We start from the raw sequence: 6,177 nt of genomic DNA, 5'->3' as shown, positions 1-6,177 counted from the left end.
TACAATATATGGTCTTTTGTGACTGACTTCTTTCACTTAGCCTAAGGTTTTCAATCCACATTGCAGCGGGGATCAGTACTTCATTCCTTTTTATTGCCAAATAATATTCTATTGTATTGATATACTTCATGTCTTCTTTTTAAATTTAAATTCAATTAGCCAACATATAGTACATCATTAGTTTCAGATGTAGTCTTCAACAATCCACCAGTTGTGCATAACACCCAGTGCTCATCACATCACGTACCTTCCTTAATGCTCTTATGTCTCTTTTGAAGTTAAGCAGATAGCATAATTCTAGGGTGGGGGTAGGGGGTAGGCATCAAGTCAGAGGCTGTCTGGGATAATCCAGCTGGGTCCTGGAGTTCACAGAATATCTAAGAATTGAAATGCACAGGGAGTCCTTCAAATTATGGTTGCAACTTTGTTCCAGATGTGCACTTGATCAGAACAGAGAGCAACCCAAGTGCACACTGCTTGGAAAGGCTGGGATGGGCAAGGCAGATCTGGGCTGGCTCAGGACAGACACATAGATTTCAGAATGGACTGGTCAGATGACAGGATTAAGGACCTTTTGCGGTATTAAGGACCCTACCCAAGATTCATACTTAGAAAGATGACTATTCAGTAGGAGAAGGATAAACATTATATGGTCTCATTCATTTGGGGAATATAAAAATAGTGAAAGGGAATAAAGGGGAAAGGAGAAAAAATGAGTGAGAAATATCAGAAAGGGAGACAGAACATGAGAGACTCCTAACTCTGGGAAACGAACTAGGGGTGGTAGAAAGGGAGGTGGGGGGGGGGTGATGGGGTAACAGGCACTGAAGGGGGCACTTGATGGGATGAGCACTGGGTGTTATTCTATATGTTGGCAAATTGAACACCAATAAAAAATAAATTTATAAAAAAAAAAAGAACGATGACTATTCCATCTGTGTAGGAGGTACTTGCAGGCCAGGGTAGAGTTTTACTTTGCACATTGTTCTAGATCTTCCCCACCAGGTGAGTAAAAAATGATCAAGACCACAAAGCTGTGTAGCAGAGAGCCCATCCCAGGAGGTTTTGAGACTTTGAGAACTTTGTTTTCTTTGAGAACAAAGAAAGCAAATACCCACTACTATGCCAGAGAGATCTTACTGCAACCATGAGAAACAGCCCACTACTACAAATAGGTTGCAAAATGAACCTCTAAGTAAAGACACTCGTTCCCTTGCTGACTGTACTTGCTAAATATAGACCAATTAAACTTGGACAAATTATCTGCCAAAATAAAAATCATTTAGGTTTTAAAAAAATCATTCTCATTTCAAGTGATTTTTTTAAAGATCTTATTTATTTGAGAGAGAGAGAAAGCTGAGTGGGGTGGGTGGCAGAGGGAGAAGCAGTCTCCCCACCAAGCAGGGAGCCCAACGAGGGGCTCAATCCCAGGAGATCATGACCTGAGTCAAAGGCAGACGCTTAATCAATTGAGCCACCCAGGCAACCCTGGTTTTAAGTGATTTTAAAGTAACTCTTCCTGACAGTGCTCAGGTTAGGGAACCAATTGCCTACTACTTACATTCCTAGCTTATGATGAAATAATATGAGAGGATAGTTCTTTCAGTCTGTGACCCTTTGTTTCTGTCTCTGCAGCCAAAGCCCTCCTGCCCCTTCGTGGTGTAAAAAGAAGACACCCCTCTCCCCTACCTTAGCAACCATATGTGGCAACAGGACTGAGGAGCTGCCCATCAGATGCTCTAGGGCTGGAGTTTGATTCATCATTAAACAAATATTTGCTGAGCCCCCACATGTCAGGCAATGGAGACATGACAGTAAACAAGACAAAGACCTTGCCCTCACGGAGCCCACATTCTCGTGGAGAGACAATAAACAACTACCTGTAAGGTGCTAATTAGTGCAGCGTGGAGTCTTAAGATAAGGGAAGGGGGTTATATATTAGACATGGGCGGGGGGGGGGGGGGGGGGCGGCTTCCCTGTAGATGTGACCTTGAATGGAGACCTTGAATGGTGAGGAAGAAAGCCACGTGGCCTGGGACGTGGAGGGAGGGAAGCAAAGTGACTTAGGAATTGTTGCTTGCAGCAGCTGTGCTAGAGCCCAGAGGGCTGGAAGTCTTTGCTAGTCTATGATGGGACAATGCAGGGGTTGTGACGGGGATACTGTGGTAGAACGAAGCGAAGCGTGTCTGTTCCCTTAGGGTTCAGCTGGGAAACCTGAGCTGCTAAAAGCACACTGGGAAGAAGGGAGGAACCAAGACTAGAGGTGGGAGGTCAGAGGATCAGAGAAAGTCGCTTGGAGCAGCCTGGAGCACTGGTGCAGGTGGGCCGGTCTGAGCGCACAGGGAAGTCGGAGGAGCCCTCATGCCCACCACTCTACAAAGGGGCGCGCGCCCTCAAAGAGGCCCTGGCTCTGCAGAGACTGGCTGGGGCTACTGATGATGGGCAGGGCCACGGGCCAGGGTGGTATTTGCATCCTCCTACCTGAGCTCGTCTTGGGATTGAGGGGTGGCGGGGGGGGGGGGACCAAAGGGAAACAGCCCTGAACGTGTCAGACTTGCCTTGCTCCTGTCTTGAGTTCCCCTTCTGCACTGGGCAGCATGGGAGCTTGCGGCAAGGACCTCAGTGGAGTTCTAGACATAATGGAGGTGCACACCCCAGCTGCATGTCCTGTATTAACAACCCTTGAGACACCTAGGTAGCACTTTGTGGAGGCGCTCACTGGCCGCCAGACCAGTCAGGTGGATTTTGGGGTAAGATGCCAGCGGTATGGATTTGGTGGGTGACACGGTGGAGGCGTGGGTTCCAATGACAGCTGGGAGCTTGTATCTCCGCTTTTGTGGAACTGAACTTCGAGGGTCCTCGGGCCCTCTCACATTAGGTCCTCAGACAGGAGAAGGAACTAAAAACTTAGCTAATAAGCACTTTGAAGGATTTCTCATGCTATCTGAAACCTGCCCACTGGTAGGTTCCAGCTCTCTCCCTCCCGATGGTGATCAGACATGATTATCATGCCCACTGTGTTTCATGCTGCAGAAGCTCTCGAACCCTGTACGCTGGAAAGAGGAGGACTCTGCCACAGAGTGTGCACATCCACCAGCCAGGTGGGAAAGCCACTTGCTTTCCCCACCCAAAACATCCCAGGAGCAGGGACCCCCTTCTGGGAGCATCAGTGGTCAGCATCCTCAAGAGTCCTGCCTGGAGGTCTGGGCCAGACCACCCAAGGCTGTTTTTATCCTTGTGGAAGTCAACACGGACACTGAAAGGGAAATGACCAGTCTCTGAATGAGGTCAGTCGTTCACTCTTATCACAAAAAAGGCTGAGCATTAACCCAGATGTGCGTATTTACTGATAAGTTGTGTGCTGTGCTACATGTACTGATATGCTCATGATTAAATAAATCTTTAAAAAAGTTTCATTTTTTCATGAGAGACACAGAGAGGCAGAGGGAGAAGCAGGCTCCCTGTGGGGAGCCCGATGCAGGATCCCAGGATCACAACCTGAGCCAAAGCAGACACTCAACTGCTGAGTCACCCAGGCGTCCCAAAATGAAAGTTTTAAGGGTAAAGAAAATAAATACAAATAGGTTCTCGTATTTCCTTTCCAAACACCAATGGAGGTTTTAAGTTTTAGCACAAGCTTGGCCACCAGGTAAGTAAGTATAATAGTCACCCATCCAGGCAGTTTTTAAGGTACACTGAAAGGATCCCATTTGGCCTGCAACTTAACAGCCCAGTATCTAGAATTCCATTAGAAATAATTTCGAGTGAGACTGCAGGGTGGTGCTCCCTTGGCATTTAGTGAAGGGATGTGGGAATGATATCCCCTGGGTTTGCATGGGACCCTCACAGAGCCAGCAGAGGAGCACACTGAGCAGAGCCCTGCAGCAGGGAAGGCCTCCTCAGGGCCTCCCCAACTCCAGATGGCTGCTCGGTGGGGATTCAGACAGGGTTCCCTTCCCCTAAGGGATGCAATGCTTCGTCAGAGCACGTGGCTGGGGGAGGAGAGTGCTGCCCGGGCTCCAGGTCCCCACCCCTTCCTGCTGGCAGCCAAGTCCACGTGGGTCTGCAGGATGGGACCCCAGCTGTTCCCATGGGTGCCAGCAGGGAAGCAAAGACAATACTGATGTAGGATGTGCCCAGAGGAAGGGTGGCTGTGGCTGCACTCATTCTGGTCCCTCCCTCCCCGGGAGGGAAGGGGGGGTGGGTTGGCATCTGAGCAATTCAGCAGCATCCAATCCATCAGCAATCCGCAGCATCTCCTGGAGGGACTTTCCTCTCCCACATGGCCGTGGCCCCTTGGTTCTCGCCACCTGGAAGCCTCTCTTTACATCCTGTAAAAACAGAACCACAGCCAGCCTGGCAGCATAAGGGGTGGAGATGCCGGAAAAACAGGCAAAGGGGCAGTGGGCACAGGGCCCCAGTGCATGACGGGACAAGCACTGGTGGCGGAATTCAACCAACCTGGCCCTTGGCCTGACCCTGGGACCTAGGGAAAGGTCACCTTCTACCTCACCTGAGTCACTTTTCTCTCATTGCCAATAAACGACAAACACTGTCTCAACAACAAAAATAGTAAGTGTTCTCTACTCACAGATACTGAAATAAAACAATCTCAACACCCTCACATAGCAACCCCACACTTCTAGCTGCTCAGGCCAAAATCCACACATTCTCAGGGGAAGCCAGGCTCCTGGGAGGCAGAGCACACGCCCTGGGGGTGGGGAGAGCTCCTGGGGAAGCAAGGACAGAGGGTTAGAGGGCTGGGAAGGCAGGGGTGGGTGTGATGCCATCACCCTGCGTCCCAAGCAGGCTGGAACAGGGTACAGCCTGAACAACGAAGCAGGGGGAGCCCAGGTCTCCCTGCAGCCTCTCTGTCCCAGATGTGAGGATCCCGTACTTCTCTTTAGGAAAAGGCATCAGGACAAACGATAGCAAATGAAAACCTGTGTGCGTGAGCTGCCACGCGCTGACCCTCGGCAGACGCTAGGGAAGCACAGTGGTTCCAGAGACCAGGCAACAGAGCAGGGGCCCCAGCAGGGACGGTGCGTCACTGCCTGCAAGCCGGGCCTCCACCAAAGCCTACTACCTCGGCTTCACCGTCATAAGGTGGGGGCACAGACACATACCTGGCTGTACCGCGGTGAGTTAGCTAAGCCAGTGCTTGGTAAATGTGATGCTGGAGAACGTGTTGGGCAGAAAGGATTCTGACCCCAGAGAGGCCCATGTCCTAACCCCAGAACCTGTGATATGGCACCATGTGTGGCAAGGGGACTTAGCATTTATTTTTTAAGGTTTTTTTTTTTTTTTTAAGATTTTATTTATTTATTCATGAGAGACAGAGAGAGAGAGAGAGAGAGAGAGAGAGAGACAGGCAGAGGGAGAAGCAGGCTCCATGCAAGGAGCCCGATGTGGGACTCGATCCTGGATCTCCAGGATCACACCCCAGGCTGCAGGCGGCGCTAAACCGCTGCGCCACCGGGGCTGCCCAGCATTTTAATTATTAAGCTTGCACTAGATTTTCAGACAGATTTATAGAGATGGCATAGAGATGTTTAACGGTTAGAAAGTAACAGACTTTCTTTCCCTAGGAAGTATTCTAAAGTTGATCATGAAGGACATGAATTTTTTTAAGTAGCTTCCATGCCCAGGGTGGAGCCCAATGTGGGACTTGAACTCACGACCCTGAGGATCGAGACCTGAGCTGACATCAAGAGTCAGGTGCTTAACCGACTTAGTCACACAGGTGCCCCAAGGACATGAACTTTTCTCTCTCAGAGAAAAGGTACCTGAAAGATCTAAAAAGGCTAATTTTAAGATGACAATTTTAAGATTGCTATTTCCACTCATGATTTTTCTTATGCTAAAACATCTCATCAGTTACACGTAAGATTCAAACAGCCAAAGAGCAAGGACTGGAGTCATGTCAGGAGCCAGAGGGTCACGAGGACATTCTAGGCCAAGGTCATGTGGAGCGACCGTGCATCCTTCTCAACTGCAGAGGCAGAACCACGTCAATTGTGCAGGAGGATACTCATCATTAAGATGCCTCAATGAGCAGCACCCAAGAATTCAAACTGCATTCCAAGTAGCTCAGAGGCTCCAGCACAGGGAACATCAGCTCACACAGACACAGAGGGACCCGCAGGTTCCGTGGACCTGACAGCAGAGAGCCCACCT

Source organism: Canis lupus, chromosome 1 (assembly GCF_011100685.1).
Source record: "Canis lupus familiaris isolate Mischka breed German Shepherd chromosome 1, alternate assembly UU_Cfam_GSD_1.0, whole genome shotgun sequence".
NCBI lineage: Eukaryota > Metazoa > Chordata > Mammalia > Carnivora > Canidae > Canis > Canis lupus.
Note: the sequence above shows the minus strand (reverse complement) of the source record.